The sequence below is a fragment of the Mastigoproctus giganteus genome, chromosome 13 (genome assembly GCF_048544385.1).
Source record: "Mastigoproctus giganteus isolate SK-2022 chromosome 13, ASM4854438v1, whole genome shotgun sequence".
Classification (NCBI taxonomy): Eukaryota; Metazoa; Arthropoda; class Arachnida; order Uropygi; family Thelyphonidae; genus Mastigoproctus; species Mastigoproctus giganteus.
Genome location: NC_143587.1, coordinates 173,710,492 through 173,735,139, shown reverse-complemented (window position 1 = coordinate 173,735,139; position 24,648 = coordinate 173,710,492).

The window sequence follows — 24,648 nt, the reverse complement described above, 5'->3', positions numbered from 1 at the left end:
GCCACAAGTAGACTCTCACTGTGAAAAAAAGAAATAAAGGGAATGTGATAACCATAAAGTGAAACTACCGATGATTGAATTAGTTAAGTGGCTACAGTAGACTCCTCTGAAACAAGCAGGACACTTTATAATTACAATAGCATCTGTCAGGAACCAATTCAGGTGAACCTTTTCACGGCCTGCTATCTTTTTTGCAATAATACAAACAAAGAATTAGTCGCAAGTAGACCCATTTGTGTGAAACACTATCAAGAGATGGTTTGTGTGAAAATACTGTAAAGGGATCCTGAAAACCATAAAATAAAAATGTGGTCACTTTAAATAGCGGCTTTTAGTTACAATTTGTGCAGCCAGAAATATTGCCCATTTAATTATATTGAAAATTTTGTCTTTTGAATTTTAGTGCTTTATTTTCGCCATGTACCACCTAACAAGTACCGCACTTAGTTGATATGATTTTTCGTGTTACGTTTATTTGACATAAATTTATTGAATTCGTGTTTTATAAAATAAAAATTACTATTTTTCACCCGGGGGTTTATTCCCCTGGGGGTGACACCCTCGGTCACTCCCCTGGATTCAACACCGATCCTATCCACCACAGGTGCTTTTCTTATGTTTAACTTGAACAATTATAAAGGGATTTCGTAGATGAAACTGAAACATAAATATAGCGTTATAACTGTGTTGGGATACAAGTTTAGGGTTTTGATTTTGTACTGAAATTGAAATTTTATTGAAATTAAATTGAAATCATGACTCAGACCAGAGCAGCAATGCAAAAGGCTCAAGCTAATGGGAGTGCTGTGGCTCAGGGGAAAACTGAGCGGGGGCAGTTGCCCTCTGAATCACAGCCTTTTAAAATGCACTATTTGCTTGATGTTTGTGGAGCAGTCAGGTACGGGACATGATACTGTATGGGGGATGTCTTTGTATGTGCGCGATGCAAGGAGTATAAGGAAATCAGGCAACAACTCAGCGCTGTTATGGGCCAATATGAGAGCTTGAAGGACAGGGTGGATGCCCTTGAAGGATTAAAAGTGAGGGGCCCATCAAGCTCTCAGCTGCCCACACCAACGACAGAGCTTGCACTTGGGCATCACGCAACACAGCGGCAACCCCCAAGGCAGAATGCGCTGGTCCCAAAGGAACTAGTAGTTGTTGGTGACTATTGTCAAGGAAACGGGAAACATGCTTTATAAAAAGGATAGGTGGAACAGGACCAGGGTATGTCTGCCAGGGACAAAGGTTGATGACGTTGTAGAGCGGATATCATCTTTTAAGGGCACAAAAGGTGATATAGTTGTACACATTGGCACTAATGATATTAAGAGTAGGAGACCGGCGGAATTACTTAACAAGTACAGGTCACTGTAGAAAAAAAGCCGTGAATTAGGTTGAATTTGAAAGTGTCTGCAATTCTGCCCAGACACGATAGGAGGGAGTATATGATGAGAGCCCTGTCGATCAATTCGGCCCTGGAAAGATTGTGCAAGGCTCAAGGGGTAGAATTTTTTTCATCCTGGTCTGTACGTGTTAACAGGAGAGAGTGCTTCTACAGGGATGGGATACACTTAAATAGAAAGGGTGCAAGAATGTTTGCTGATGCTATCGAGGCAGTGTTAGGTGGGTCGGAAAACTGCTAGATTGGGGGGATACAAGAACTAATAGATTAACAGTAGCCACTGGAAGAGGTGAAAGTGATTCTTGCACTGCTTTAATTGGAATGAGCAGCAGCTTGGAAAATAAGATGCAGGATATTTCAGAGACTGCTGGGAGTCATTGGGGAACAAGTAAACACATGGGTTGTGTTAGGGTAGCTAAGAAAAAGAACAGGTGCATGCATACTTGCGTGTACACCAATGCTAGGAGTTTGGTAAATAAATTTGATGAATTTGAGGTATTGCTCAAAGCATCAAAGGTGGATATTGTTGGGATATCAGAGACGTGGTGTCACACAAATATAAGTAATGTAGAACTGGAATTTGGGGAGTACAACGTCTACAGAAAGGATAGACAGGATAGGAAGGGATGAGGGGTTATGCTATTAGTTAAGAAACACAAAATCCAAGGAAGTGAAGCCAGTCGACATCACTGGAAAGTGCAGTGTCGAGTCAGTTTGATGTGACATAAGCATTGGTAGATCAAAATTGAGAGTATGAGTGTGCTATAGGCCTAATGACTCTGATGAGTATAATAAGAAACCGTACAGGGAAATAGAGTGGGCCAGTAAATCAGAGAGTCTTATAATGGGGAATTTTAATTTCCCAGATATTGACTGGAATTTGTGGGTTGGTCACTCACACACTAGCAAGGCTTTTGTGGATTTATTGGATGATTGTTTTCTAAATCAGCATGTTCGGGAGGCAACTAGAGGGAGCAATACTCTTGATTTGATTATCAGTAGTGATTCTTCATGCATTAAGAATCTGCAGATACAGGAACCACTAGGTGGCAGTGATCACAGTATGCTGTGAAAGGGAAGGGTTATTGCTTTCATAAAGGCGACTACGATGGTCTCAGACACTATTTAAATTCTATACAGTGGGACCAACTGATGATGTTACCAACAGCAAACTCAAAATGGGAAGCATTCAAAGAACTTATCTTGGAAGCTACTAGGCTTTACATACCAACTAAGAAATATTGTTCAAGGTTTAGGGCTAAATGGATGTCAGATGAACTAATGAGACATATGGCAGAGAAGAAACATGCATGGGATACATATAAATTAAAACGTGACACAGAAGCCTATGATAGATATAAGTTGATCTGTAACCAAGTTACAAAGGAGGTTAGGCAGGCGAAAGCAGATTACAAGAAATCTTTGGCAAGGGATGCAAAGAAAAACAGCAAGGAGTTCTTTACTTATGTAAACTCTAGAAGGATGGGGATTAATCAGATCGGTCCACTTGATATCGATGGTTCAACTGTTCATGATCCTGCTCAGGTAGCTAACAAACTAAATCAATATTTTGCATCTGCATTCACACATGAGGAGTTATTCAGGAAGGGGAATGCCATAGATGAAGTAAACACTGGCAGTGAGCTATATGACCTTGTAATAATTGAGAGTAAAGTGGAAGAGAAATTGTTGAAGATAAATACAAGAAAGGCACCTGAGGTGGATGGGATCTATCCAGTTATATTAAAAGATGCAGCAAAGGAAGTTTTTTTTTTTTTTTTTGGTAGTTGTTGGCGCATCGGCTTCTGTGGTCATAATGCACCTCCCAAGGTTTTTTTGCAATACTTTTGATCCCGCGTCCTTTGGGTTGCCAGGAAGGCACTTTACTCACCCAGCTAGCCAGGTCGGCAGCAAAGGAAGTAAGCAATCCTTTAGCCATAATTATGAGAGCTTCTTTGGACTAAGTGGAGGTACCCACAGACTGGAGATTTGGAAATGTAACCCCAATTCACAAAGGAGGATTAACTGCTGACACAAGTAATTATAGACCTGTGAGTTTAACTTCTGTTCCAGGAAAATTAATGGAAGCACTGGTTAAAGAAGCACTGCAGGATCATCTTGACAAGAATTCAGTTATAACTCACACACAGCATGGTTTTGTTAAGGGAAGGTCTTGCCCGACCAATTTGATTGGATACTATGATGTAGTCACAAAAGAATTGGATGCAGGGAATAACTTTGATATTATATATTTGGATCTTAGAAAGGCATTTGATACTGTTGCACATGGAAGACTGCTGAACAAATTGGAGCAGTGTGGCATTGGTGGCAAATTGTTGCTATGGGTAAAGGGATGGTTGAGTGGTAGAAGACAGAGAGTGGTAATGAATGGACACTGCTCATTGTGGACTAATGTTATTAGTGGAGTCCCTCAGGGTTCAGTGTTGGGTCCAGTGTTGTTTTCTGTATATATAAGTAATATTGATGATGGTATATCAAGCTTAATGTCTAAGTTTGCAAACGATACAAAGATTGGCAGGGTTGTTAAGGACGCTACTGACGCTATGCTGCTGCAAGAGGATCTGGAAAGGTTGAGCAGATGGGCTGAGAGGTGGCAAATGAAGTTTAACGTTGACAAATGTAAAGTACTACATATGGGAAACAGCAACCCCAGAGCAACGTATCCCCTTGTATAAGGCAATGGTCAGGCCACACCTTGAGTACTGTATACAGGTCTGGAGGCCTCATTTCAAGAAGGATGTAGAGCTGCTGGAACGAGTACAGAGAAGGGCAACAAGGTTAGTGAACAGGACGAAGGGTTGCTCTTATGAAGAAAGGCTTAAGTTTTGCAAATTGCAGTGTCTGGAGACTAGGCACCAGCGAGGTGATCTGATAGAGGTGTACAAAGCCTTGAATGGTTTGTGCATGCTCAATGCTGATGGGATACTGCCTCTTGCTCAGAATAATCACCTGAGAGGGCATAAATTCAAATTGAGGAAAGACAGATGTAGGATAGATGTGTGGAAATTTGCCTTCAGCCAGCGAATAGTTGGTTGGTGGAACAGACTTCCATCCCTTGTTGTGGAAGTTGATAGCCTAAATAAATTTAAGGCTCAGCTGGACAGGTATTTCGAACGAACGGAGGGGTAAAGTGGAAAGGTTTTTTTTTTTTTTTTTTGGCTGATGCTGCATAAGCTTGCTTTCTTCATCATATGCCTCTACTAATGCTAATGCTAATTTCTCCTCCGCTTTCTTCTCAGTTATTACAAAGCCATTTAGCTCTCTGTTAAAGAGTTTGATAACTTATAGCCTCCACATGTGCACGCAAACAGATGAGCCTTCTGTTGTGAATGTAGATGGAAAATACTCATTCAGTTTGCCAATTAGCTGAGCAGGATCATCATCATTCAAACAATTTAATGAAGTAGACAATCTGTTTTTTACCCTTCCTTGTAGAGTACACAAAGTCTTTGCTGTTTTTCTTTGAATTCTTTGCCAAAGATTTCTAAAAATCTGCCTTCGCCTAACCTCCTTTGCGATTTGATTACAAATAAAATATATTGATAATTTATATGCATTCTAAACATTTTTCTTCTTCGCCAAAAGTCTCATTTCATCTGAAATTCATTTGCAGTACTTAAGATGTAGACCTGATAATTACCTTATAGAATGCACTTATATGTACACATGAAAGATGTTTTATTTTATTTAAAAATATCCTTGTCTTGGACAAGGTTAAAATTGTTTAGTATGAAAATAATCCAAACAAGTTTAACATTTTAAAGCATTTATTTTTTTGACAGTTTCATGAATTTGAGGTTGCAATACATGTTCAATAGGTAATTTACTTACAATAGGTTTGTGACAGCTAAAATATGATACATACACTTGAATTTGTAAAGAGTGTATATGTCTTTGAAACACAGCATCAATTATAGTTCCATGATTAGTAGTTGAAGCAGATCTAGAAGAATTTAACATTAGTCCCAATTTATTTTCTAAGAAATCAGTCAAAGGTTTGGATTGAGTAACTGTAAAATTAACGTCAAAATCTCCATTAAGTATTGTTATCCATTGGTATTCAGTCGTATTTCTTGGGAGAAAATTTGTTGTAGCAGTACAGCTCCTTCAATCGTGTAAGGAAGTAAAATGAAATGGATGAATTTTGTTGTTTGTTATTTGGTTTTTAGGAGCATTAGCAACTAAGGCCATATTGCTCTGGGGATATGCAGTGGTCATTCCCTGACCTTTCTGCATCCTCTGTATTTGGTGGTCATGGGCTCCAATTCCGATCAAATCAAGAAGCATGTGCTACGCACTGTTGCTTCTCCCCACCTGGCTACGGAGGCGCCGGATGAATTCAATGATGCATTTGATCTTTTGGTTAGGTGAAATGTAAGTGACTACCAACAATATCGTTTGAATGTCAGGAAGAAGGCTTTCAGCTGCATAAATGTCTCCAACAGGTCTAATACTCACGGATTTGGCAAGAGTTTGTTGATAAATCACTTCCATATGAGTACGATTTTCTCTCTTATGATAAACTGCTTCAACACCAGCTTGTTAATCTTCTTGTTTGAATTGAACGACACAATCGAAGTTAGGTATGCTTACTTCTTTGTTATTTAGTCTCAATTCAGAAAGTAGAAGTAAAATTGGATTATTGTGTGACTACATAAAGTGAGATCATCACTGTGAGCATGTAAACTTTGACAATTTAACATTAGAAAGGAAAAATCTTCTCATTTACCGATGAACTCGTATAAAGTATCTTGAATGGTAAATAGAGGATTACTCGACAACCTGGTCATTTCAGCTTGAAGTGGAAGAGTAGATGTAGCGTTTCTCAGTCAATGATTAATTTCTTTTCATTTGCAGCAATAATGTAAAGATCATTGATATCGGTAACTCGAGATAATGCAACATAAATAGTTGTTGTTTATGATATTTCTCATATTCATAAACTACGGAATTGATAGTACCCCCTGAGATTTCTGGATGGTAATAGCACAAGCCGGTGTTAGTGGAAAATGAATTTGTTTAGCCAAGATCATTCTGTTGTTATTCAATGAAACACTCTTACTTCTTGTGATCGGTAAAGCTACTAAATCAATTTCTCTAACCACAGCAAACATATGAGCCTTCATTCTAGCAAGTTGACCCACAGCAGGTGATCCTGGAAATTTAAACAAAAGAAGTTTAATACAATTAGTCTCTTTGTCAATACATGCCAATTTTCCGAAAGCTCTGTTAGCCAAACTATTGGACACATCAATATTAGTGGGGCCTGCAATGCATTGCTTAATCTGTTGATAAATAGGCATTGCTCATACGGGGGATAGCTGACGCAAATCACCAATCAGAAAAATGTCTAATCCACTGAAATTATGATCTATATGGCCTGCAATTTGTCACAGACGAACTGAGATAAAATCTATCTGAGATAAAAGTGCAGCTCCAATCATACTAACTTCACTGATAATTAAAACACATACAAATTTGAAAAGAGTGTGATATTGTTGAGCAACTTCATAAGACAGAGGTAAATTCTTTGATACTGAAATTTTCAATGCAGTGTGCATGGTAGTAAAATTAATAGCTACAGCAGTTTTTTTCAGTTGAAGCATAAGTTATATAAGCATTACAGAAATTATCAGTACTAGTAAAATGATTATAAACTTCCATCAATAATCGAATCACAAACGTCTTACCACAGCCAGCATGGCCAGTACAGAATATTTGGATATGTTTCGATTAGGTCGAAGTAAAGTACAAATGACACACAATAAAATTCCTTCCTTCCTGTTTTAAATTAGCTTTTTGCATTAAATCCCAAAACTGATCATTTGGCATTAAATTTTCTCATTTATTTATTATTGCACTAAGCTGGTTTAATCAGCATTGCAAAGTTTTGTATATCACTGGCAATGGCTGAATCAGCTTCCTGCCAATAGCTGCAAAGAAAAACAGCAAAGATTTCTTTACTTATGTAAACTCTAGAAGGAAAGGAATAAATCAGAATGGACCACTTAACATATATGGGTTGACTATTGATGATCATGCTCAGGTAGTTGATAAACTGAATGTGTATTTTGCATCAACATTCACACATTAGGAGCTATTCAATGAGGGAAGTGCCAGAAGTTTATCAAACGCTAACAGGGAGTTAAGTGATTTTGTAATAACTGAGAGTAAAGTGGAGGAGACATTGTTGAAGTTAAACATAAGAAAGGCACCTGGGGTGTATGGAATCTATCAAGGAACCTCTCATAATGATGAGAGCTTCCTTGGACTTAGGGAAGGGGGGGTCCCAATGGACTGGAGGTGTGAAAATGCATCACCAATTCACAAATGGGGTTTAAAAGGTGACAAGTAACAATACACCTGTTAGTTTCACTTGTGTTCTGGGGAAGGTATTGGAATCACTGATTAAAGAAGCATTCCCAGATCATATAGACAAGACTCCAGTAATAGTTAAGACACAGCATGGGTTTGTTAAAGGGAGATCTTGTCTGACCAATTTGATTGAATACTATGATGAAGTCACAAAGGAACTGAATGTCAAAAATAATTTTGATATCATATATTTGGATTTTCAGGAAAGCTTTGACACTGTTGCACATGAAAGAATGCTGTACAAATTGGAGAGGTATGGCATTAAGGGTAAGTTGCTACAATGGATAAAGGGATTGTTGAGTGGAAAACGACAGTGAGTGGTAATCAATGGGCACTGATCTTCATGGACAAATATTATTAGTGGAGTTGCCCAGGGTTCAGTGTTGGGTCCATTGTTGTTTTGTATATTTATCAATGATATTGATCATGGTATATCAGGTTTAAAGTCCAAGTTTGCAGATGATACAAAGGCTGGCAGGGTTGTTAACAACAATAAAGACAGTATGCTACTCCAACTGGATCCAGATAAGTTGGGAAAATGGGCCGAGAAGTGGCAACTGAAGTTTAACATTGACAAATGCAAAGTACTACATATGGGTAGCAATAACCCAAGAGAAACGTACCGTGTGGTACTACATGCAGGGAAGTGGAAAGTGAAAAATAACTGGGGGTAATTGTGCAATCAAATATGAAGTTTTCTGAGCAATGCAGATGGGCTACCAGGGCAGGTCATGGAGTTCTTGTCAATGACATATTCTGTTGGCAGGAACAGGGAGATGATTATCCCAATATACAAGGCAATGGTCAGACCACACCTAGAGTACAGTGTACAGGTCTGGAGACCTCATTTTAGGAAGGATGTAGAGTTGCTAGAACGAGTACAAAGAAGGGCAACAAGATTGGTGAGGGGAACAAATGGGTGCTCTTACCAAGAAGGCTTAAGTTCTGCAAATTGCAGCACCTGGAGAGTAGGCACCTGCAAGATGATCTGATTGAGGTGTATATGGCCTTGAATAGGGTGAACAAGCTGAATGCTGCTGATGGGATTCCTCCTGTAGCTCAGATTAAGAGAACCTGAGGGGGCACAGATTCAAATTGAGGAAAGACAGTTGTAGAATAAATATGCAGAAATTTGCCTTTAACCAGCAGGTAGTTGATTGGTGGAATAGACTTCCATCTTTTGTTCTGAAAGTTGATAGCCTAAATAAATTTAAGACTGAGCTGGACAGGCATTTGGAACAAATGGGAGGGTTTGTTTTTTTTTTTGGCTGATGCTACATAAGCTTGCTTTCTTGCATCGTATACCTCTACTAATGCTAATGCTAACATTCAATAAAACACACACGCACACACACACACACACTGCAGAAACCAACAGCAGGAAGTGATCACGGAGTTCTAAGGTGGGCGATGAAGAGAGAGGCAGTGGTAGTTAAAGGCAAAGGAATGGGTTCTAATTTCAGGAAAGGAAATTATGATGGCTTAAGGTGTTACATGGCCTCTATTAACTGGGTAGATAAACTCAGAGAGAGAGAGAGAATACAATTGAATTATGGTATACCATTGCATTTTAGGGCAAAAGACTGAAGTTGCATAGTGAGTTAACATGTTTGTTGTTTGTTATTTGGTTTTTAGGGGCATTAGCAACTAAGGCCATATTGCTTCGGGATATGCGGTGGTCATTCCCTGACCTTTCCGCATCCTCCGTATTTGGTGGTGATGGGCTCGAACCCCGGGCTAATCAAGAAGCGTGTGCTACGGACTGCTGCTCCATCACACCTGGCTACGGAGGCGCCTCCAGTTAACATGTACAATCCTTTCTGTACACATGCATTTTCACTTACTTATAAGTGAAAATGCATGTGTACAGAAAGGATAGACAGGACAGGAAGGAAGAAGGGGTTATGCTGTTAGTTAAGAAACACATAAAATCTAAGGAAGTGCATCCAATTGATGTGGTTGGACAATGCAATGTTGAGTCTGTTTGGTGTGACATAAGCACTGGAAAAAGAAAAATGAGAGTAGGTGTGTGTGATAGGCCTAATGAATCTGATGAGTATAATGAGCAATTGTGTAGAGAAATAGAGTGGGCCAGTAAATTAGAATGTCTTAATAATGGGGGATTTTAATTTCCCGGATATTGACTGGAATTTGTGGTTTGGTCACTCACACACTAGCAAGGCTTTTGTTAATTTATTGGATGATTGTTTCCTACATCAAAATGTTTGGGAGGCAACTAGAGAGAGTAATACTCATGATCTGATAATCAGTAGGGATTCTTCATGCATTAAGAATCTGCAGATAAAGGAACCATTAGGTGGCAGTGATCACAGTGTGCTGAAGTGGGATTTACTCCAAGAGGTAACTACCATCAAGGGTAAATGGAAGGGTTTTTGCTTTCGTAAAGATGAATACGGTGGTCTGAGACAATATTTAAATTCTATACGGTAGAACCAACTGACGATGTTACCAACAGCAAATTCAAAATGGGAAGCACTCAAAGAATTAATCTTTGAAGCTACTAGGCTTTTAATACAAACAAAGAAATATTGTTCAAGATTTAGGCCTAAATGGATGTCAGATGAACTAATTAGACATGTGACAGAGAAGAAAAATGCATAGGACACATATTAGCATTAGCCTTAGTAGAGGCATTTGATGCAAGAAAGCAAGCTTATGCAGCATCAGCCAAAAAAAAAAAAAAAAAAAAAACCCACTTCCACTTCACCCCTCTGTTCGTTCAAAATACCTGTCCAGCTGAGCCTTAAACTTATTTAGGCTATCAACCTCCACCACAAGGGATGGAAGTCTGTTCCACCAACCAACCACCCACTGGCTAAAGGCAAATTTCCGCACATCTATCCTACATCTGTCTTTCCTCAATTTGAATTTATGCCCTCTCAGGTGATTTTTCTGAGCTAGAGGAAGAATCCCATCAGCATTGAGCATGCTTAAACCATTCAAGGCTTTATACACCTCTCTCAGATCACCTCGCTGGTGCCTAGTCTCCAGACACTGTAATTTGCAAAACTTAAGCCTTTCTTCGTATGAGCACCCCTTTGTTCCATTCACTAATCTTGTTGCCCTTCTCTGTACTCGTTCCAGCAGCTCTACATCCTTCTTGAAATGAGGCCTCCAGACCTGTATACAGTACTCTAGGTGTGGCCTGACCATTGCCTTACACAATGGAATAATCACCTCCTTATCCCTGCTAGAAAAATTCCTGTATATAAATTAACATGTGACACAGAAGCCTATGATACATATAAGCTGGTCTGTAACCTAGTCACAAAGGAGATTAGGTAGGCAAAGGCAGATTATGAGAAATCCTTGGCAAGGGATGCAAAGAAAAACAACAATGAGTTCTTTACCTATGTAACCTCTAGAAAGAAAGGGATAAATCACATTGGTCCAGTGGATATTGATGGTTCAACTGTTGATCATCCTCCTCAGGTGGCTTACAAACTAAAATAGTATTTTGCATCTACATTCAACCATGAGGAGTTATTCAGGGAGGGAAATGCCAGAGGTGAGTTAAACTCTGGCGGTGAGCTAGATGATTTTGTAAAAACTAAGAGGAAAGTGGAGGAGAAATTGTTGAAGATAAACATAAAAAAGGCACCCAGGGTGGACAGGATCGATTCAGTTACATTAAAGGAGGCAGCAAAGGAAGTATGCAAACCCTTAGCCATAATTATGAGAGCTTCTTTGGATTCAGGAGAGGTACCCAGGGACTGGAGATGTGCAAATGTGACCCCAATTCACAAAGGAGGACAAAGGGCGACACAAGTAATTATAGACCTATTAGTTTAACTTCTGTTCCAGGAAAATTAATGGAGGCACTTGTTAAAGAAGCACTGCAGGATCATCTAGACAAGACTTCAGTTATAGCTCAGACATGGCATGGTTTTGTTAAGGCAAAGTCTTGCCTGACCAATTTAGTTGGATACTATGATGTGGTCACAAAGGAACTGGATGCAGAGAATAACTTTGATATCATATATTTGGATCTCAGAAAGACTTTTGATACTGTTGCACATGGAACACTGCTGCACAAATTGGAGCAGTGTGGCACTGGAGGCAAATTGCTGCTATGGATAAAGGGATGGTTGAGTGGGAGAAGACAGAGAGTGGTAATCAATGGACACATCATCATGGACTAATGTCATTAGTGGAGTCCATCAAGGTTCAGTGTTGGGTCCATTGTTGTTTTCTGTATTTATAAATGATATTGATGATCGTATATCAAGCTTAATGTCCACGTTTTCAGATGATATGAAGGTTGGCAGAGTTGTTATGGACACTAATGACAGTACTCTGCTGCAACAGGATCTAGAAAAGTTGAGAAGAGCTGAGAGGTGGCAAATAAAGTTTAACATTGACAAACGTAAAGTACTACATATGGGAAGCAGCAACCCCAGAGTGACGTTTCAACTCTGTGTGCACTACACTGACAGTGGTTGTGAATGAAAATTATCTGGGGGTAATTGTGCAGGCAGATATGAAGTTTTCTGAGCAGTGCAGGTGGTCTGCAAGAGTAGCTCATAGTGTCTTGTCAATGATATACAGTAATTTTTCTAGCAGGAATAAGGAGGTGATTATGCTCTTGTATAAGACAATGGTCAGGCCACAACTTCAGTACTGCATTCAGGTCTGAAGGCCTCATTTTAAGAAGGATGTAGAGCTGTTGGAACGAGTACAGAGTAGGGCAACAAGATTAGTGAATGGATTAGTGAAAGAGTTGCTCTTACGAAGAAAGGCTTAAATTTTGCAAATTACATGTCTGGAGACTAGGCACCTGCGAGGGGATATGATTGAGGTGTGTATTAAGCCTTGAATGGTTTGAGCATGCTCAATACTGATGGACTTCTTCCTCTTGCTCAAAATAATCATCTGAGAGGGCATAAATTCAAATTCAAGAAAGACAGATGTAGGATAGATGTGCGGAACTTGCCTTAGTCGGCGGGTAGTTTGTTGGTGGAAGACTTCAACCCTTTGTTGTAGAAGTTGATAACCTAAATAAATTTAAGGCTGAGTTGGACAGGTATTTGGAACAAACGGAGGGGTGAAATGGAAGCAGTTTTTTTTTTTTTTTTGGCTGATGCTGCATAAGCTTGCTTTCTTGCATCATTTGCCTCTACTAATGCTAATATCTACCATACAACATCATCAACTTTTGTCCGTGGCAGGCATATAAATGCAAAGAAGAGTATAAAGAAAATTTAACCTTATGCAATTGACATGGGAAAGTATTAGAACCCCCAGCTGATGTTGCAGATGAAGTCGACTTTGCATCGATATTTACAGAAGAAAAATCCTTTACGTCAATGATAAATTATGGGAGTGAATTTCAAAAATATGTTATTAATGATATTGAAATTTCGCATATTATTTAATGAAAAAAACTTTCTAGCCTATAGGCGAGTAAGGCTTCAGGGGTTGATTGCATATACCCTATAATTTTAAGGGAGGCAGTGAGTGAGCATATTGAACCATTGCGGCCAATTATGAGAGCGATTCCATTGGACTTTCTATTTTCTATTAAATCTTGGTTAGATATGTTAATTGGTTAATTTTTGTCGAGAAATAATGGAAATTAATTGAGTTGTTGAAGAAAGAATTATCTTCAATGCTTGTCTATGGAACACAAAACGACTTTAGAAAAAGTGCAGAATTTTCTGCATTTTCGAACGAAAATCTTTCATTTTGCCATTTTTGCCTCTTATTTAAAGTTAATTTCTGCTGGAAACTTTAGCATTAGCATTAGCATTAGTACAGGCATTTGATGCAAGAAAGCAAGCTTATGCAGCATCAGCCAAAAAAAAAACAAAAAAAACCACTTCCACTTCACCCCCCTCTGTTCGTTCGAAATATCTGTCCAGCTAAGCCTTAAACTTATTTAGGCTATCAACTTCCACGACAAGGGATGGAAGTCTGTTCCACCAACCAACCACCCGCTGGCTAAAGGCAAATTTCCACACATCTGTCCTACATCTGTCTTTCCTCAATTTGAATTTATGCCCTCTCAGGTGATTATTCTGAGCAAGAGGAAGAATCCCATCAGCAATGAGCATGCTCAAACCTTTAAAGGTTTCATACACCTCTATCAGATCACCTCGCTGGTGCCTAGTCTCCAGACACTGTAATTTGCAAAACTTAAGCCTTTCTTCATAAGAGCACCCCTTTGTTCCATTCACTAATCTTGTGGCCCTTCTCTGTACTCATTCCAGCAGCTCTACATCCTTCTTGAAATGAGGCCTCCAGACCTGTATACAGTACTCTAGGTGTGGCCTGACCATTGCCTTATACAATGGAATAATCACCTCCTTATCCCTGCTAGAAAAATTCCTATATATCATTGACAATACACCGTGAGCTACTCTTGCAGCCCGTCTGCACTGTCAGAGAACTTCATATCTGCCTGCACAACCACCCCCAGGTCCCTTTCATTCTCTACCACTGTCAGTGTAGTACCACAGAGTTGATACGTTGCTCTGGGGTTGCTGTTTCCCATATGTAGTACTTTACATTTGTCAGTGTTAAACTTCATTTGCCACCTCTCAGTGCATCTGCTCAATCTTTCCAGATCCTGTTGCAACAGCATAGTGTCAGTAGTGTCCTTGACAACCCTGCCAACCTTTGTATCGTCTGTAAACTTGGACATTAAGCTTGATATACCATCATCAATATCATTTATAAATACAGAAAACAATAATGTACCCAACACTGAACCCTGAGGGACTCCACTGATAACATTAGTCCACGATGAGCAGTGTCCATTGATTACCACACTCTGTCTTCTCTCCCTCAACCACCCCTTTATCCATAGCAGCAATTTGCCTCCAATGCCACACTGCTCCAATTTGTGCAGCAGTCTTCCATGTGCAACAGTATCAAAAGCCTTTCTAAGATCCAAGTATATAATATCAAAGTTATTCCCTGCATCCAGTTCTTTTGTGACTGCATCATAGTATCCAATCAAATTGGTCAGGCAAGACTTCCCCTTAACAAAACCATGCTGTGTCCGAGCTATAACTGAAGTCTTGTCTAGATGATCCTGCAGTGCTTCTTTAACCAGTGCCTCCATTAATTTTCCTGGAACAGAAGTTAAACTCACAGGTCTATAATTACTTGTGTCAGCCTTTGATCCTCCTTTGTGAATTGGGGTCACATTTGCACATCTCCAGTCTGTGGGTACCTCCCCTGAGTCCAAGGAAGCTCTCATAATTATGGCTAAGGGTTTGCTTACTTCCTTTGCTGCCTCCTTTAATATAACTGGATAGATCCCACCCACCCCAGGTGCCTTTCTTGTGTTTATCTTCAACAATTTCTCCTCCACTTTACTCTCAGTTATTACAAGATGCCTAACCTGCCTAACCTCCTTTGTAACTTGGTTACAGATCAACTTGTATCTATCATAGGCTTCTGTGTCACGTGTTAATTTGTATGCATCCCATGCATTTTTCTTCTCTGCCATATGTCTCATTAGTTCATCTGGCATCCATTTAGGCCTAAACCTTGAACAATATTTCTTAGTTGGTATGTAAAACCTAGTAGCTTCCAAGATAAGTTCTTTGAATGCTTCCCATTTTGAATTTGCTGTTGGCAACATCATCAGTTGGTCCCACTGTATAGAATTTAAATACTGTCTCAGTCCACTGCAGTTGCCTTTATGAAAGCAATAACCCTTCCCTTTACCCCTAATGGTAGTTACCTCTTTGAGTAAATCCTACTTCAGCACACTGTGATCACTGCCACCTAATGGTTCATTTATCTGCAGATTCTTAATGCATGAAGAATCACTACTGATAATCAAATCAAGAGTATTACTCCCTCTAGTTGCTTCCCGAACATGCTGATGTAGAAAACAATCATCCAATAAATCCACAAAAGCCTTGCTAGTGTGTGAGTGACCAGCCCCCAAATTCCAGTCAATATCTGGGACATTAAAATCCCCCATTATAAGACTCTCTGATTTACTGGCCCACTCTATTTCCCTGTACAGTTTCTTATTATACTCATCAGAGTCATTAGGCCTATAGCACACTCCTACTCTCAATTTTGATCTCCCAATGCTTATGTCACACCAAACTGACTCGACACTGCACTGTCCAGCGATGTCCACTGGCTTCACTTCCTTGGATTTTATGTGTTTCTTAACTAATAGCATAACCCCTCCTCCCTTCCTATCCTGTCTATCCTTTCTGTAGACGTTGTACTCCCCAAATTCCAGTTCTGCATTCCTTATATCTGTGTGACACCACGTCTCTGATATCCCAACAATATCTGCTTTTGATGTTTTGAGCAATACCTAAAATTCATCAAATTTATTTACTAAACTCCTAGCATTGGTGTACACGCAAGTATACATGCACCTGTTTCTATTCTTAGCTACCTTAACAAAAACCTACATAAACCTTCCCCTGTAATTTCTGATACTGGATAAAACCCAAGAAATAATTCTCAAACTGCAACGTCAGTAGTGTCAATATTTACAATTCTTACTACAAATGCTATCTGTTCAGTGTGACTGACATCTGGCATGCAGTTGAGAATTACCGAAAAATATTTTGCTTTCTTTAAAAATTCCTTGATTTTTGATTTTATGCCACTTGCTAAAACAGATATGATTTCATTTTAAAATGCATGGCCTAAGTAATGAGGTATATGACTTTCAGCAGGTTGAGATTGTGTTATGTTATTGACTTGCTGTGAGATAATCAGGTCAAATTTTGCCAACATTTCTATAGTCTTTAAAAAATTTCCATTATTTGTTTCATAAAATTTATCATTTTTACCTCTGAAAGATAAACACTGCCCTGCTAAAAACTGAACAATTGCAATGATTCTTTCAATAATGGCTCGCCATCGTCTTTTTTCAGATTCAAAGTACCGTTGTTGTTCTTTGTCAATTGTTGTCATGGCGTTTTTAATTCATACCAGGTTTTACAATTTTGCATATGTTCTATGCTCGTTTCATGCCGTGATAAATGAGTGGCTAAATGTCGCCAATCTGAAAACCCCTGACTATGTTACTTTGTTTTGCTTTAAAGCAAAACAAAGTAACAGATAGTGGGGGTTTGCAACAAACTGGCAACAAAATCAAAGCACACTATTCAATTTTTTAGAATAAATTAGCCAAGTTCTTTGAACTTTTTCACTGTTAGGTATAAGTCTCATATATTGTGATGCAGAAAATGATCTTCCATTGTTATCTTTAGGAAATTTCATATTTTGAGGCGTTACAGGTCCCTTCTGAATTATGAGTTCTAATAACCGATTATTAATAGGTGGCCAGCTAAAAGGATCCCTTATATCAAATTCTGCCGTCAATTCAACACAGTTATTATTTTCTAAATTATCCTCACCACAGCTTGATTCAGGCACTGATATTTCTTGGTAAAATTTCAAATGAACTTCAAACTTGTCATTTGATTCCATTTCATCCTTACTGTCTAAAATGAATTCTGAAGTGATTGATGTTGATGCTGTCGGGTTACCCTCGTCCGACTTTACGAATTTCAGCATGGATCCTCGTAATTTTTCCTTTTCCTTATCACTTTCATTCTTCTGCTTGCGATAAAAAGCACCAGACTGATGTTTTATTTTCCTATCTGACATATCTGAACCTATAATAATAATAATTCTTTGCTTACAGGCACAAACTATTTTTTCTCTTTTCGAATGTATAAAAACTTTGTAATGATCCAGACCTGACTTAAACCTTTCTGTGCAGGTACCGAAGGTTTACTTACACTAAATTAAAATAAATAAGCACAAAATGAAAACACATACCTGTTATGTGTATTCTTTATCAGCAAAAGCTCTAATCTCACATGACAGTTTCTTAGGTTACATTTATGATTTATGCACTCGTCGTTCATCCACATACTTCTCACCTCACTGCTCACTCGGTAGTAAATAATTTTTTGTTGTGAAAATGTTGAAAACGGTCGAAAAGAGAATTGATTGTTAGGTAAATATTTAAATTAATAACATTCGTGCATATTTCTCTCTTTATTTAAATTTCCTTTCAGTTTCGTCAACAATTAAAACAATGATGTAAGTATCGCTTTAAGATTAATGGTACAGGAATAAAGGCCCATTCAATTCACAATGAATTATGTAAGTGTAACCTTAAACTTAATCATAAGACATTAACATGAAAGTTTGCAAACTCCAAGCATTTATGCTTTTGTCTACATGGTTTAAAACAAGACACAATCGTAGAGGTTGTGGAAGTCCCATTGTTGAATCCTTCTCTGGTTCAACGGATGAACCCACCATCACCTGTTCATGCACTTCTAAGTTTTCTGATGCAAAACACCTAAAATGTATGCTTCAGCTATAACCATAAACTGCACAACTATATCATCTGTCATCATGCAAACATCAATTTTTTGAAGTATGAAAGAAGAGCATGTTGTGTTTCCATGGTTACCAAATATGTTTATGGTCATGTTTATGTTCCCATTGTGAATGTTGGTATGACTTCTTAATTTTACAGTAATGTTTGTAAAATTAAGTTTTTATGTTTAATTTTCATTGTGAATGGGCCTTTAGAGAATACAATATTATTTATTAACAATGCCACATTTGCTATTTCATTGCCGACCACTATATTAAAATAATATTAAAATACATTTTAATTTTATTCTTTAAAGTGTACTCTCAGCTTTTCTAGGGATTTGGCCACCTGCATGCACTGAACACCTATTAGAACCGGCCCTGGGCTTTGATGCCACTCTTTGACCTCTGCTTACATTGATTCATAACTAGATGATCATCTCCAATGTACTATGCATTTATAATAATATGAACCTTACATTTGAGAGATAAACCCAATGGTTACTAACAGTCACACCAACCTGAAGATGCAATCAGGGGATTTAGTTGCTAGAAAATTAGCAGAAATTGGCAAAATGCACTAGACTTAATTCACCTTAATGTTAGCTCCATCAGAATTTTAAACATCCAAGTGGTGGCTTTAGTGATTATCACTGGAAGAATTCCATGATAAATGTCATGGAAAGACACTTTTAGAGGATATTTATTCTGTAAAAGTATTTTTCTGCAGAAAAATCACACAATTACTACTATATTAATTTTCCCCAAATAGTAAACTTGATGATAATATGGTAATATACGTATAAATATGCTATATTACATGTTTAATGTTTTATGATCGAAATCCTTGAGTACTATTTGAGATGAGATTAGAGTCAAAAATGGCACTTTTTCTCAAGTCGTTTTGTGTTCCATAGACAAGCATTGAAGATAATTCTTTCTTCAACAACTCAATTAATTTCCATTATTTCTCGACAAAAATTAGCCAATTAACGTATCTAACCAAGATTTAATAGAAAACACTTTGTTTTTAACGAAATCCTTGAAACTAAAAAAGATATTCCATATGGGGTCATATTCCCATAGTAAAGCATAGGAGTGATTTTTCTGGAAAAAACTCATTTAATTTCAGGTCTTTCTTTAAAAAAAGGGGCTAGTTTACTTAATTCACGCAGATATAGAGGAAAACACTTGGTTTTTATAGAAATCCTTCACATGAAGTAAGTGAATCGACACGGTATTATATTCCCATAGTAAAGCATAGGGAGGATTCCCATAGGAAAGCATAGGAGTGATTTGTTCTCGAAAAAACTCACTTAATTTCCGTTCTTTCTTTACAAAATCTGCAACATTTACTTTATTCAAGCAGATATACTGGGGAACACTTCGTTTTTAACGAAATCCTCGAAAATAAATAAGATATTCCATATGGGGTCATATTCCCATACTTTTTTTTTTTTTTTTTTATGTGAAACCCAAACACCAGAGGTATTAGAACCTATAGTAGTACTTAGTACCGTGCTTGGGTTGGAGGTTGAGAAGACGAAAGAAGATATTTGTTGACATTGGACTTGAACTTCTGTAGATTAATTTTCAGGAAATACGTATGAAGGAAGGTTGTTCCAGAAAACGGCAGTTGAATGAATAAATGAGGAAGATGAAAAGTTGGTTCTGTGGGTTTGAGGTTGGACAGTAAATGGATGTCGGCTGGTGGCGGCACGTGTTCGGACTGTTTTGAAAGAGAGAGCGGGAATTATAGAAGATAATTCAGAAGAACAGTGCCCAGGGAAATATCTGTAGAAGAGGCATACAGCAGAAACAGTGCGTCTATGAGACAGCGAGTGGAGAGACTCTGTTAGAGATGAATCATTAATTAACCTAACTGCCCTCTTCTGAATGGAATCAAGAAGCCTGAGAGAGGTTTTGGGGGCACCACCCCAGATGTGGGAACAATATTCCATGGCAGGACGGATTTGCGATTTATACAGAGTGAACAGCTGTTTGGAAGAAAAGTAACGCCGAGAGCGAAAGAGAAAACCAAGTTTTTTAGATGCAGAGGAAGCAATATTGGTTTGGTTTTTAGGAGCATTGGCAACTAAGGCCATATGGAAGCAATATTTGTAATGTGCTTGTGCCAAGAGAGATTAGAAGTCCGGGTAATCCCCAAAAGAGATATATCCTTTTGCCTAGAAATTGGAGTGTCACTAAAGATAAGCATAGGAGCAGAAGAATCCTTTTTGCGAGATTTAAGACAAGACTGAGTTTTAGAAGGGTTGAAATCAACTAAGTTGTCTTTGCCCCACTGGAGAATTACCTGAAGATCGGCATTTAAGGAATTGGTAGCAGATTTTCGAGAAGTTGAAGCTGATTGAGCAGGACAAGGTTTCTCAAAATGGAAAGCTGAATGCAATGTGCTATCATCGGCAAAACTATGGATAGGATTTCCAGTCAATGAAAGAAGGTCATTGATATACAAGAGGAAAAGAGTGGGGGAAAGAATTGAACCTTGGGGGACACCGGCATTAGTGGAGAAGTTAGAAGACAGAGAGCCATCAACCATCACCCTCAGTGAGCGATCAGAGAGAAAACTGGATAACCAATTACTAAAAACAGTTGGCAGACCATAAGATGGAAGCTTGTTTAGAAGACCTTTATGCCAAACACGATCAAAAGCCTTTGAGATGTCAAGAGAAACTACTTGTGTTTCACCGAACCTTTCCATTGAATTAGTCCATACTGGTGATTGTTGATCAGATGGAAGGTTTCTAGGTAGTTTAAGAGTTGGCGGTTAATTGATTTCTCCATTACTTTAGAAAGAGTAGAAGTAATTGCAATGGGACGATAATTGGATGGGAGGGATTTGTCACCCTTTTTAGGAACTGGCTGGATATGAGCAAATTTCCAAGCAGAAGGAAAAACACCTTTGGAATAAGAAAGTGAAAAAAGGCGGCGAAGAATAGGAGTAAGTTCAGGAGCACAGGTTTTGAGAACAAGTGGAGAAATACCATCAGGACCTGGAGCTTTCTTAGCATCGAGATTCATCAAAATCCTTCTGATATCCTTTTGACGGAAGACCACAGGAGGCATTGAATGGAGTGTGTTGGGAATGGTGGGAGGTGTTTTACCAAGATCATTAATACATGAGCTGGAAGAAAAATGGGATGCTAGCAAGTCAGCTTTATCCTTGGCTGAAGTGACAACAGAACCATCTGGTTTGGACAGAGGTGGGAGCAGAGATGGGCAAAAGTTGCGGCCAATAGCTTTGGCAAGAGACTAGAATGCTCGGCTACCATTAGGGCAAGAAGTAAGTTTTCTACTCTTAGCCTGTTCAAACTCTAGTTTGGACTGATTAATAACTGCTTTACAATTGTTGCGAGCTTTGATGTAGGCAGAAAATGAAACTGAAGAATTAGAAACAAGCCAATTACGATATGCAACATTCTTCTCTTGGACAGCCTTAGCACATTTATTGGAAAACCAAGGTTTAGATAAAGCATGAGATTTTAAAGTGGAGTGTGGGATAAAGAATTCCATTCCTGCAAGATTAATTTCACTGACACGATCTGAGCAAACGTTGACATCAGAACTTTTGAAACAGTAATCCGACCAAGGAAAAGAATGCGAAAATTTATTTTTATTTGTTACACTGCTCTGTGTAACAAATAAAAATAAATTTTCGCATTATGAATCCAGAGCACGTAGGCCTGTTTTATTATGCAAGGAAAAGAAGAAAAGAAATCTCGCAGGTCATCCCATTTTGCATTCTTGTAATGCCAAACAACACGAGGTTGGGAATAGCCATGAGATAAAGGTTCCATTGGAAAAGAGACAATCACCAAGTTGTGATCTGAAGTGCCTAAAGGACCTCTCACTTCGACCGTGTACTTAGAAGGGTTGTTTGTGAGAAAAAGTAAAGCATAGGAGTGATTTTTCTGGAAAAAAACTCATTTAATTTCAGGTGTTTCTTTAAAAAAAAGGGGCTAGTTTACTTCATTCACACAGATGTAGAGGGAAACACTTGGTTTTTTTAGAAATCCTTCACATGAAGTAAGTGAATCGACATGGTATTACATTTCCATAGTAAAGCATAGGGAGGATAGGATTCCCATAGGAGACAAGGGAAATCAGTTTCTTATTTAAAGTTAATTTCTGCTGAACATTTGATGATAATATGTTAATATACGTATAAATATGCTATATTACATGTTTAATCAGTTTTATGATTGAAATCTTTGAGTACTATTTGAGATGAGATTAGAGTCAAAAATGGCAAAATCAAAGATTTTCGTTCGAAAATGCAGAAAATTCTACACTTTTTCTAAAGTCATTTTGTGTTCCATAGACAAGCATTGAAGATAATTCTTTCTTCAACAACTCAATTAATTTCCATTATTTCTCGACAAAAATTAGCCAATTAACGTATCTAACCAAGATTTAATAGAAAACACTTTGTTTTTAACGAAATCCTTGAAACTAAAAAAGATATTCCGTATGGGTCATATTCCCATAGTAAAGCATAGGAATAAATTTTTCTGGAAAAAACTCATTTAATTTCGGGTCTTTCTTTAAAAAAAGGGGCTAGTTTACTTAATTCATGCAGATATAGAGGGAAACACTTGGTTTTTATAGAAATCCTTCACATGAAGTAAGTGAATCGACATGGTATTACATTCCCATAGTAAAGCATAGGGAGGATTCCCATAGTCAATGATAAATTATGGGAGTGAATTTCAAAAATATGCTATTAATGATATTGAAATTTCGCATATTATTTAATGAAAAAAACTTTCTAGCCTATAGGCGAGTAAGGCTCCAGGGGTTGATTGCATATACCCTATAATTTTAAGGGAGGCAGTGAGTGAGCATATTGAACCATTGCGGCCAATTATGAGAGCGATTCCATTGGACTTTAAAATTGCCAATGTGTCTCCAACACATAAGGGCAGTTGAAAGACTGAATTGCAAAATTACTGACCGTCAGTCTAACTTCAGTAGTAGGGAAAATCATGGAGGCAATGATCAAGTGTGGAATTCTGAAGGACATGTAGCTTGCTTCTGTAATGGGAAAATCATGTTTAATAAAAGTGGTTAGTTATTTTGACAGGGTCACTCGTGAGCTGGATTTATGGAATAATTTCGACATTGTTTATTTAGATTTCAGCAAAACATTTGACTCAGTTCCACATGAGGGGTTACTTTATAAGCTGAAATAGGTTGGAATCACAGATTCAGGCCAGGAGGAAGAGGATTGTGATAAATGGCTATTCTTCAGTTGGGTTAATGTTAGAAGTGCGGATACCAATAATGATCCCCAAGGATCATTGTTGGAACCACTCTTGTTTTTGACTTTCTTAAATGACATCGATGAAGGGATAGAGGGCATGATATCTAAATTTGGAGATGATGTAAAGATTGGTAGAGTAGTTAATGATCACTGCCAAACAGAGCTTCTTCATAGTGACCTAAACAGACTTCTGAGATGGTCAGAAAAGTGGCAAGTATGCCTTAATTCAGCAAAATACAAGGAACAGTAACATTTGAGGAACAGTAACTTATACGCTTGGTGATTGTTTGTTTGTAGGCGTTACAGTGCAAGGGCAGCAAGGCCATAATGCACCAAACTATGGTGATACTTGGTGGAGTTTAACTAAAGTCAGAAATGGAAGAAAGGGACTTGGGAGTTATGATATGGTCAGACATGAAGTTCTCCAAGCATTGTAGACAGGTTGCAAGGAATGCCCATGGTATCCTATGAATGATTTATCGAACAATTACTAGTAGAGATAAAGATGTCATAATTAGATCACCCTTGGAATAATGTGTTTAAGTATGGAGACCACACCTAAAAAAGACATAAAGCTTCTTGAAGAGGTCCAAAGATGGGTAACTCACCTGGTGAGATTGGCAGAAAGGCATCCATATGAAGAAAGGCTTCGAATATGTGGGTTGCACAGCTTGGGAACTAGGCACCTTAGAGGAGAATTCAGGTTACGTGGGAGATGTTTAGACTGGATTTCAGGAAGTTTTATTTTAGCCAGCGAGTTATAAATTACTGGAATAAGTTACCTACATGGATGGTTGAGGTTGACAGTTTGGGGAACTTCAAAGATCAGCTGGATAGTTTCTACTGGAGTAGGGAAATGCATAGGTTTTCTATTTCCTTTTCTTTTATTATTTATTTTCTTTCTTTCTTTTTTTTTTTTTTATCATCATTATATTACTCCTTTTTTTATTTCTTTTTATTTCTTTTTTTTTCTTTTTTTTTGGCTGATGCAGCATAAGCCTTAGGCTTCCTTGCACCATATGGCTATTACTAATATCAATTATTAAATTATAATAATTTTATTGTTATGTCATTTGTAATTTATAGCATAAAATATGAATGACATATTAGTAAAAAAGTCAGTCACTATAACTCAATGTAATTTTTTTTTTTTTGTTAGTTGTTGGTGCATTGGCTTCTGTGGCCATAATGCACCTCCCGTGGTTTTTGCACTACT